Source organism: Schistocerca gregaria, chromosome 9, assembly GCF_023897955.1.
Source record: "Schistocerca gregaria isolate iqSchGreg1 chromosome 9, iqSchGreg1.2, whole genome shotgun sequence".
NCBI classification, from domain to species: domain Eukaryota; kingdom Metazoa; phylum Arthropoda; class Insecta; order Orthoptera; family Acrididae; genus Schistocerca; species Schistocerca gregaria.
The window spans coordinates 24,038,975-24,051,048 of NC_064928.1; the positions used below are offsets into that span (position 1 = coordinate 24,038,975).

General features: G+C 42.3%; 1 non-coding gene across 1 annotated transcript; it reads left to right on the forward strand.

Annotated features, from left to right (window-relative positions):
- The first annotated feature begins 5,465 nt into the window (after positions 1-5,465).
- Positions 5,466-5,537, forward strand: Trnam-cau (transfer RNA methionine (anticodon CAU)). Its single transcript has one exon. It is a non-coding gene; the product is annotated as a tRNA-Met (tRNA).
- Positions 5,538-12,074: the final 6,537 nt, after the last annotated feature.

Here is a 12,074-nt window from a genome sequence, read left to right on the forward strand (position 1 = left end):
TCACCTCACACGTTTCGTTATTTAGGTCGACTGCCACCTGCCACAACGTACAGCAATCTTTTCTAAATCGCTTTGCAACTGATACTGGTCTTCGGATGACCTTACTAGACCGTAAATTACAGCATCATCTGCGAACAACCTAAGAGAACTGCTCAGATTGTCACCCAGGCCATTTACATAGATCAGGAACAGCAGAGGTCACAGGACGCTTCATACACGGAAACATCCACCGAACAGTGGTCGAGCAGGCACTGTCGGTAGCCCCTTCGCTCGCCTGGCTCTCAGCTGCTCGACACCTGCACACCTGTTCACACGTGTCAGCCGCCGCTGCCGCCATTCACCAACATCATCTACGGCCCGTGGTGCGCCATTAATGCCACGGCGCCAGTTGTGGATAGCGTCATTTCTTCATCTTCATATATACTCCGCTAGCCACCGAGCGGTGTGTGGCGGAGGGCACTATTCGCGCCAAAGTCATATTCCCCCCCTACCCCCCCCCCACCTCCCCCCCCCCTCTTCTGTTCCACCCGCGGATCACGCTAGGGAAAAACGACTGTCTGACCGCCTCAGTACGAGCTCTAATTTCCCTTATCTTTGAATGGAGATCATTGCGAGGTATGAAAGTTGGTGGTAATAACATATGCTCTACAACTTCGGCGAAGATCGGGGTTCCGGTATTTGGTGAGCAGCCCCTTCCGTTTAGCACGTCCTCTGTCTGCAAGTGTGTCCCACTTCAAACATTCTATGAGATGTGTAACGCTCTCACGATGGCTAAAAGTACCAGTCACGAATTTTGCCGCTCTCCTTTGGACCTTCTCAGTCTCTTGAATCAGACCCGACTGGCAAGGTTCCCACACAGACGAGCAATACTCCAAGACTGCACGAATTAAAGTATTGAAGCAATTTCCTTTGTTGAAGGACTGCATCGCGTCAGTATTCTACCAATAAACCGCAATCTAGAATTCACCTAACCCGATACTTCTGTAATCCGACCGTTCCATTTGGGATCATTTCGAATAGTCATATCCGGATGTAACCGCTTCCAAAGACTGGGCATTTATTTTGTACTCGTTCATTAATGGGGATTTTCGCCTTGTTATACGCAGTAGGTTACACTTACTAATATTGAGAGATAACTGCTAGTCATTTATTTTCTGCAAATCGTCATTGATTTGTTCATAGCTTTCGTGTGATACTACTTTCCTCATCGGCAAACAGTCTAATGCCACTGTCAAAACCTGATCGTTTATGTAAATCGTAAAAAGCAGCGGACTTACGCTGCCCTGGGGCACACCAGATGTTACGCTTGTTTCTGTTGATGTCACCCCGTTCAGGACGACATACTGCTCTCTGTCTGTTAGAAAACTTTCTATCCAACCGCATATGTCATTGGATAGACCGTAAGCGCACACTTTATGGAGCAAGCGACAGTGTGGAACTGAGTCGAACGCCTTTCGAAAGTCGAGGAATATGGCATCAACATGGGAGCCGGTATCTAGAGCCTGTTGTATATCATGCACAAAGAGGGCCAGCTGTGTCTCGCATGACTGCTCTTTCGTAAAACCGTGCTGGTTTCTGCAGATGAGCTTCTCAGAGTCCAGAAAGCTCATTGTCTGAACACAAAATATGTTCCATGATTCGATGTCAATGAAATTGGTCGGTAATTATGTGCACCCGATTGTCTACACTTTTTATAGATTGTTATGACCTAGGCCGTTTTCCAGTCCGGTCGAACTTTCCGCTTTTCCAATGATGTCTGATAGAAGATGGATACGAATGGTAATATATTTGTACACAGTCAACATAAAATCTTACAGGGATACCGCCTGGACCAGATGCCTTCATGGCATCTAAGGATCTTAACTGTTTTACCGTCCCAGATACACTAAACACTATGTCAGCCATCCTTGCGTTTGTTCGATGATTGGTAGGGGGAACGGTGCTGCAGTCCTTTACCGTAAAGGAGTTTTTGGAAGCTAGGTTTAGAATTTCGGCCTTCTGTTTATCATCATCCGTTACATTACCTGCTCTGTCAGCAAGAGAAGGTATTGAATTATTTGTAGCGTTCAAAAATTATACGTACGACCAAAATTATTTTCGCCATGCAAGTACACTTTAACCGCGGCGCAAGCGAACGGTTTACATACCTTACGGTTTCGGAAACGCTGTTACCCCTTGGCCAGAAAGCCAATGAGCGTGCCCGTTTGGACGTCAGATAAATCGCTCCGTTCCCGGATAACTGCAACAACTGCACTGTTTCCGCGCCTGCCCGACTCGCTTTATATACCCTTCACTGCTAATGTTACCGCCCGCCGTCTGTGAGTGGTTATTCCAAGCTGACATCAAGCATAGGCTGCAGTCAGATTAATGTGGCTGGACATTGTACATTTCAGCGTCGTGACACTCTGATAGTATCATTACTGCTTTTGACTAATTATCAATTCAGCATCAGACGATCTCTTTGCAAAGAAAGAAAAAGGGGATAGTAAATTACGAAAATCAAAACAGTGATTCTGTCCCCAGGTCACAGACTGGCCAGTCGGGACCGACCGACCGCCATGTCATCCTAAAGCGATGGCGTCATTAGATGCAGTGTGGATGGGCATGGGGTCAGCACACCACTCTCCCTGTCGTTGTCGGGTTCCAAGACCTTGGAACCGCTACTTCTCACCCAACTGGTTGCTCAACTGAAACCATCTGGCTGAGCAGACCTCGTCCCAGTCTTACCAACAAGGAAAAATCTCTGCCAGTATCATGGCAGTCACTGAACACTGTGCTACCCAGAAAGATCCGTAGTAAATAAATTACAGGTTAAAGTACTTTCTTTAAAGCACTTCATAGTGTAGATGTTTATACTTATAGAAGTGAGCATGATTTGTAATTTAGTTGTTTAACGTTTTACTATCGTCCTTTTTCTTTCTCCATAAAAAGATAAAACCGGTCATGATACCGTGCGAGTGACCTGAGGCCAAAACACATAGTAAAAACAGAACTCAGTATTTAGAAGTGTAAAAACGAATTACACATCTTAAAATGACACTGTGACTCAATATTATATCGTCAGTAAAGGTTACAACTTGGGGAAAACTGTGTTCGTAAGTTTCGGAGAGCACCATACGGGGCGTCTACAGTTTCCTTGTTCGGTTCAGACTTTCGACATTTATTTTATTGCAATGTAATTGGTACTGCTGAATGAAATAGTTTTAAGAAAAAGGGATATCGAACATAACTCACGAGGCCGCTTCAGCAGAACTTAAAATTTTGATGCATTCATGTAACCAAGCCAATTTTATACGTGAGGTTGTGAATGATGATAAGAGTTGGCCACAACTGAGCACCGGTACGACGCTATTGGGCGCTGTTAAACTCGGAACTGAGCATAAGAAGCACACATTAATTAGTATCGCCATCGCCATCTTCATCTTACAGTTAGAAAATTTTGATAATTATTTGACAGTCTTGTCTTAATTTGAGACCCTATTTTGTACATGGTGCAGTAAAAGCTATTAGAAGCCAACTGAACAGGAAATAATCGATAACCATCAAAATTCCAGTGTAATAGCAAGTGTTCGTCGCCACACCAGATGCAGATCCATCACAAGAGAATCTTACGAATACATGTACTCGTATAAGAGAGTATATAGTCCGGTTTGTTAGATCGGTACGTGGAGTATACCAGTATTATGTATTCGGAGAAGTGGCAGCTTACTGAAGATAGCGTCCAGGCTCATTCAGTCGTACGTTGTCTGTGATTTATCCCGTCATCAAAGAGAATCTTTTTGTAGTCGAACGAGTCAAGGTACACATTTTCGAAAGGAAACAGCTGTTGAGAACTAATTCTATAAACGGATTAACCATGAGCCACTCCTAAACTAATACCCTACATCCTTTTGTGCCTACACAAACATACTAAAATTAACAGAAAAACCGTTACTTGGTGAAATGCTACGCTTTTTCTGTATTATTAAATGAATGATACTTGCAATAAATGAAAAACACAGTATTTTGTATGTTACACAGGAATAATTCATTTGGTTGACCGGTTTCTGGCTTCCAAGGCTGCTAACAGATTGTAACGGATTATCGTCGTCAAAGAAATTACAATCTTTGTAAACTACATTCGAGAATATGTTACTCGCCTAGAATTAAGGCACAAACACACTGTAAATGTCATCTGTGACAGTGTTGAGGGTTAATCAATTCAAAAGGTAGAAAATTAAACAATAAATGAATATAAAGGGAGCAACCCGGTAAAACCTTAACACTAAACTCAGAAAACAACCCATGTGTAACAATTAAAACTAAACAAACAATCCCATTAAAATGAAATGAGTACTTCATAAGAGTGATAATGAGTTTTATTGGGACTGTTAATTTAATTTAAACTGTCATGTAAGCGTTGTCCTTCAAGATGTCTTAATGTTTTCCCTGGTTTGTTTCTCTTAAATTTACTTATTTTTCAACTTTTTACCTTTTTAAGTGCAGTACAACAGCATTGTCAAAGACGGCATTTAGAGCATTCTAGACGAGTAACAACTTGCAACTTGTCCAATGTTGTCCACAAATGTTATTGATGTACAATGAGAGACTTGTAAACACAGAATCTCACGGACTAGAGGTGCAATCAGACGCTACTGACGATCTCCAATCGCGATGACTTTTGCGACGTTAAAGGATGCAGCAGAATGGGTGAAATGCGCTATATGAACATCCATCTTTCACCACCGTGGAAATCGGCGATTTTAAATGCACACCTTTTACACACCCACCAGTGAACATTTTTCACACAAGCGACAGGCATATCATTTGGCGTCTCCTCCACCTCATACATTTGTTGCCTTTCCTTAGGTTCTTGGCAAGAACTACACAAACAGACCTAAAGCTGGAGACGGCGTAACTGTCTTTTTTCCCTTTCAAAATAGCTAAGAGATAGACATTACCTTATAACAGAAATAAATTCCGTAATCTTACTCCATTACAAACAACAAGTGTTAAAAGAAGAAGCAAGTCCTTTGCTTTGCACTCACGGTTATTTTTTAGCTCTGCGAAAGCTTTTAGTGAAAGCATAGAGAACTAATCTACTGTATTCTGCTAGCTTCAATAAAAATGTGCCAGCTGTTAAAATGTGCTATCTGTTAAAGTAAGAGGAAAGAATGAAAATACTAAATTCTGCTGTTTTTTACTTTAATAACAGAACTTTATATTTCTATGATGTAGAAATTATTACTCTTTCAACGCAAAACTTATCATTTAATTTTATATTGACCTGGTCAATGTAAAACACTGTTTAAATGCGTATATCGTATGTTGGAAATGCAGGAAACTACTCAAAAGTGGAGAAATTCCAAAAGGAATTGACGTGAAATTAGTTGAAAATTGATCAACATAAAATGATTTATCATTTGTTGAAAGTGTGTGGAGTATGAGTAATGGCTCTGGCGTGGCGTGATCACATGACTACGACAAGCAGAGTGGCGCAGTGGAAGCGTGCTGGGCCCATAACCCAGAGGTCCGTGGATCGAAACCACGCTCTGCTAAATTTTTTTTTTTTAGTATAATAACCATAATGGTCTTTATCGAAAATTTCAACTAAGAAATCGACGAGAAATTGATGATGGTTATAGTCTTACGATATAATTTGCCAGTGAGTATTATGAAGCACACCTCTTATGTTCAGAGCGTACGAATGACTACGGAAGGATCTTCATTGCATAACCAGTGGACATGTCTCAAAGAGGAATTCCACAGAGGCAACATTAGGCGATATGGTGCCAGAAGTCCTGTACTCCACGGTGTTTGGTGTTGCCATGTCCTGGAGTGTGACATGAAACCGTGCTACGAAATTGCTGCCGCCCAGTACCGTGCACCTTACGTCATAGTTGTGCGGTAATAGGAGCTACAGTCTTCATCATAGCCTTGAAGAAACAGAAGTAGAAGAAGAAGACGCGCCGTACAAAATTGATTTCTTTAATTTAATATCACATTTTTTTTTTCAATATTGGTCATAGTCACTGTGACTGCAGCATAAAATTTGAATGGTTTGCAGTGAAAAAACCGTCTCTGGGTGCATTACGTTTTGTTCACTTTAGGCGATACCTTGCTGTATGCTAAATGTAGCTAACATATCGAAATCGGTTTTAGAGTTGGAAGGAAAATAACATCTCACTACAGTACGCAGGAAACAGATGTTGCAGTACTTTACCTGAGTGCGGTGCCTGGCGGCGCTACATGAAAGAACAGTTGGTGCAAGAAGACGCACTTTTCTCAAGTTAGTGATCACGATTTACTGTCGTACTTCTCTGCTGGAAGAAAATGATGGAGAAGAAGAGGTTCCACACCAGAGGTTACATATGGAAAAGCTGAAACATACCTCATACTTAGAACGAAGCTTACGGATCGTCGTTTATTAAAAGAATACGATTCTTGTTACACAATATGTTAGGGTGAACTTACAGGCCTTGGCCTAATTCAAAACATTTTACAAATTAAATTTTGATGGAGCCTACCATCTTTATTTAAAGTAAAAGCTATGTTAATTCGAAATAAATTCGCTGACTGTGAATATCTTGGCATCGGTTGTGTTAGACATAAATACACTATCTAGCAGCGGCATATGAAAATCTTTGCCAGACCGGGACTCGAACCCGAATTCCCTGCGCGTCGCGAGCGGTCGCCTTCACCACTTGGGCTAACTGCGCACGCTAGCTTAGTACTGACTGATTCTGGACGAGTGTCGGAATGACTGCTCATCCAGGCATGCAGGTAAATAACTTGATTCAGCTCAAATCCCAGATAAAGGAAGTACCTTCATTGTCATCACGCTAAAATCAGTACCAGTTCATAGCTTTCACATGTCAACGGTAATGAATTTAAAAGCTTATTTCGTAAGTTTTTAACTACAGGTTTGTCACAATTTCTTTGATTAGCGTTACCTACCGTAAAAGTTTTCATTAAGTTGATTTAGATTATTTCCGTTTCTTAAGGTTGTCCGTTTCGAGCCTTAATAGCAAGCTCCTTTGGTTTCACGTTTACTCGGTTTCAATATGGAGTCGAGCGCAACACTTGACTCCACACAGCTCCAAGGAGCCTCCCTTTGCTTTCCTTTCTGTATACTCGCCATTCTGCAACGTGGCTTAGCTGTGACGACAGGCGAGCGGTCTGAGGCGCTGCAGTCATGGACTGTGCGGCTGGTCCCGGTGGAGGTTCGAGTCCTCCCTCGGGCACCGTTGTGTACGTTTGTCTTTAGGATACTTAAGGTTAAGTAGTGTGCTAGCTTACGTACTGATGACCTTAGCTGTTAAGTCCCATAAGATTTCACACACATTTGAACAAGCTGATGCGAGATACTGCCGGCTGTGTCGGGCGGTCGAGGTGCAGTGAATTTGAGCTGCAAGCGTTTGGTGAGACGGCAACCCGCAGCGCAACGCTGTATGGCGAGCGTGCCGGGCCGTCAGGCGCTAGCCGTACACGGCACTCCTCTTTCCTTTGGAAGGAGATGCGAAGCCATCTGGACAAGTATTTGGCGGCCGTGGCGGATGTGGCAGTCAGGGTGCCAGGAACGCCTACATTTACAGCTACCACTCCGCTCGGGAAATGACAGCCGCTCGATAATACAGAGCGGAGGAGAAGGCAAGCTGTATAAAACACTCTAAAATATTTTGTTACAGGTTTGTAATTCCCGAGTGCATTTCCAGAAATAAAGTTTTATCAACACTCCACATACTAGTAAAGTTAACGTTTACAGTAACAGTTTTCCTTATCTAACTCGATTGCAGTAGAAAACGTTCTGCGACACGCGCAGGGACAATTATACACTGAGTTGTCATACTGAGTGGCTGACCACTGTAACTGGACTATTAAATTCGGGTTTTGTTTACGCCCACAGTAGTAAATTATGACTCCCGTACCACATGTTAGTGTGCGAGACGCGACTACGTATGTGGACAGTAGGCATATGTGAAGTGCTAAAACAAAACACACCTTTCCATGGATGTAAACGAATTGCATTTCAGAGCTTCTAGGTGATATTTGTTTGGGATTTGTGACCTTTTGCGTGCAACACACAAGTCGACCTGAGACTTCCTCGAACATCTACAGCTTTTTCTCCAGACGATGTTAGTGTCTATATTTAACAGTGTTTTGTGGAGTGTACATTAGATATTTAACCCATTTACGTGGAAAGAATGATTGTCGGTGCAAATCCATAACTGCTCGTTGCAGTCATTTTTGCGAGACATACACTACAAAAGTAGTGTAATATCTGCTAACATCGTTTCGGACCGCATTTTGCCTTTGCAGCAACTTCACATGGCATGAACTCAACAAGTCGTCGGAAGTCCCGTGCAGAAATATTGAGCCGTGCTCCCTCTATAGCCGTCCGTAATTGCGAAAGTGTTATCAGTGCAGAATTCTGTGCATGAACCGACCTCTCGATTATGATCTATAAATGTTCGATGGGATTCGTGTAGGGCGAGCTGGGTGGCGAAATAATTTGCTCGAATTCTCCAGAATGCTCTTCAAACCAGTCTCAAAAAGACTATGGCCTGGTGACGTGACATCGTTGTTTGGGAATGTGAAGCCCACGAATGGCTGCAAATGGTTCAAATGGCACTGAGCACTACGCGACTTAACATCTGAGTTCATCAGTCGCCTAGAACTTAGAACTCATTAAACCTAACTAACCTAAGGAAATCACACACATCCATGCCCGAGGCAGGATTCGAACCTGTGACCGTAGCGGTCGCTCGGCTCCAGACTGTAACGCACAGAACCGCAGGGCCACTCTGGCCGGCGGCTGCAAATGGTCTAGTAGTAGCTAGAAGTAGCTAGTTTCCAGTCAATGATCGGTTCAGTTGGACCAGAGAACTCAGCAGAGTCCACGTAAATATAGTCCACACCATTATGGATAAACCAGCAGCTTGTACAATGCCTTCTTGACAACGTGGGTCCGTGGTTTCGTGGGGTCCGAGTCAAACTCAAACCCCACTATCACATCTCATCAACTGAAATCTGGAATCATCTGACCAGGCCTCGGTTTCCCAGTCATATAGGTTCCAACCGAAATGGTCACGACCCCAGGAGAAGATCTGCAGGCGATGTCGTACTGTTAGCAAAGGCACTAGCGTCGCCGTCTGCTGCCATAGCCCGTTAGCACCAAATTTCGCTGCATTGCCATAACAGATACGTTCGTGGTACGTCCCAAGTTGATTCCTGGAGTGATTTCGCGCACTGTTGCTTGTGTGTTAGCACTGACAACTGTACGCGAACGCCACTGCTCTTGGTTGTTAAGTAAAGGGCGTTGGCCACTGCGTTGTCCGTAGTGAGATGTAATGACTGAAATTTCGTATTCTCGGCACGCTCTTGACTATGTGTATCTCGGGATATTGATTTCCCTAACGATTTCCGAAATGGAAATTCCCATGCGTGTAGCTCCAACTACCGTTCGGCATCGAAAGTCTGTTAATTAATCATGGCGGGCACTTTTTCACGTGAATCACCTGAGTACAAGTGACTTCTCCACCAATGCAATGCTCCTTTATACCCTCTGTTCTCGATACTACTGTAAGTAGGCTGTTTAGGTTTTTTTATTGGTAACGCCGCCGCCACGTAGCGCTCTGTATAAAAATCACTGGCTGTGCCGTGTGCAGTCTGTGTTTAGTTTGCATTGTTGTCTGCCATTGTAGTGTTGAGCAGCTGCAGCTGGATGCTAACAGCGCGTAGCGTTGCGCAGTTGGAGGTGAGCCGCCAGCAGTGGTGGACGTGGGGAGAGAGATGGCGGAGTTTTGAAATTTGTAAGAATTGGTGTCACGAACTGATATCTATATTTTGACTATTAAGGTAAATACATTGTTTGTTCTCTATTAAAATCTTTCATTTGGTAACTGTGCCTCAGTAGTTAGTGCCTTCAGTAGTTTGAATCTTTTATTTAGCTGGCAGTAGTGGCGCTCGCGGTATTGCAGTAGCTTGAGTAACGAAGATTTTTGTGAGGTAAGTGATTTGTGAAACGTATAGGTTAAAGTTAGTCAGGGACATTCTTTCGTAGGGATTATTGAAAGTCAGATTGCGTTGCGCTAAAAAAATGTTGTGTGTCAGTTTAAGCACAGTCGTGTATAATTTTTCAAAGGGGACGTTTCATATGTCGACCCTTAGCCAAGGATACCTCACTGGAATCTTCTGATTTTTTTTCTTGTAGTTTGTGTAGTTAGTGTAGCCTTTGTTTATTGCTAGCGCGTAATCATAGAGAGAATTAACTTTGTAGTTGTAGTCTTTCATTGTTGTACCGTACAACAGTTGTGGCATGCATGTAGATTTGCACCAAGTATTTCGCAGCTGCGCTTGCAATTAACTAGATATTATTTTCAGTCCTATGTTAATGGGTTCTCTTATTTTTGCTCTTCGAATTGTGTTTTTCTGTGTTGTTGTGTGAAATATTGTGACAATAATGGCGTGTGAAAAACGTAATACTAGGCTCCAAAGTAAACTGAGAAATGTCAGTGAAGACGAAAGCAGTATGTTAACGCCACCATGTAATGAATTAACTAATGTTCAAAGTAGTAATTTGGGAATAGTGCATAGGGAAATGGAGCGGGCTGCAAACAATGGTATAGACAGTGAAACAATTAGTGAACAGGGAAGCATTATCGATCGATCGGTCGGCAACAGCTCGCGTCAGGAATCGGAAATGACAGGACACATTCTTGCAAATACTGTAGAGTCAGGTTTTGCGTCCTCACCGCTCTCTCAAATAAGTCAAGACACATTTTCTGTTTTTCAAACTGCGAATATTGCCGGTTCAAATGCATTGCCGAATAGCACTAAGGAACATGTTTCAGACACCAATGCACTGTTATTACAATTAATGCAACAAATGGGACAAAAGCTTCAAAAGTTAGACACAATGGAACAAAATCTTCAAAAGTTAGACACAATGGAACAAAATCAGAGACAAACACAGCAAAAGCTTCAAAAGTTAGACACAGTAGAACATATGCTTGAACAAACACATGAATATTTAACTACTGAATTACATAAAATCGAATCGAAATGTCAAAAAGTCTGTAATGACGTAAAAACACAAATTTGTGAGCATTTCCAACCTATTTTTTCGCGGCATGAAAATGCATTACAGAATCACAAAGCAGCCATAAAAGAACTGCAAACTATTGTTCATGAAAATCATGAGACCTTGCAAGCTAAAATACACTCAGTTGCATCTACCGATTCGGTTACGCAACTTGCAAAAACTCAAGCGAACTTAAAGGACACAGTAGATACTCTGAAAATTGGTTCAGAAAGACACACAGAGGAAATAATTTCACTGTCGGATAAAGTAGCCGAACTTTCAGATCAGTTCACTAACTTATCTACGAAGGTAGATGATGATCTGAATGACACAAAACCTGTAGCCTTCACTGACACTGAAGAGTATGAACAAATTAGGAAATTCAAACAGAATCAAAATCAAATCAACACACAGTACAGAAGAGAAATGCGGGAAGTACAAGATCAGTTGGCTCAAGTAATACAAGAATTACATATTTCAGAGGACACTCGCGCCCCAGTATGGGAAGAGGGACATAGCAATACAGAACAAACACAAAATAATAACACAGGGCATTTCGGAAATCATGAAAGTAATTGGCAAAGTACACCGAATTTTGAGATGGAACCGCCGAAACGACGTAACAATGACCGATATGCGACCCGCCGACACGATGATTTTGACTATAAGCTGTTCATTACTACACGTAAATTCTAAACATTTAAGAATTCTGGCAACGACATTCATCCACAAGCGTGGCTCCATCAATTCTCTCATTGTTTTCCTCCCAACTGGTCACTAGAGCACAGATTAGAATTTATGTGTGGCTATTTAGAGAATGAACCAGCTGTAAGAATGCGATCGGTCATTCACGATTGCCACAGTGAAGGAGAATTTTACCATGCCTTCCTCTCAGCATATTGGTCCAAAGCCACACAAGACCGAGTAAAACATAGCATCATAATGATGAAACATTTCGAACAATCTGAATTTTCTAGTCTTGTCAAATATTTTGAAGACATGTTACATAAGA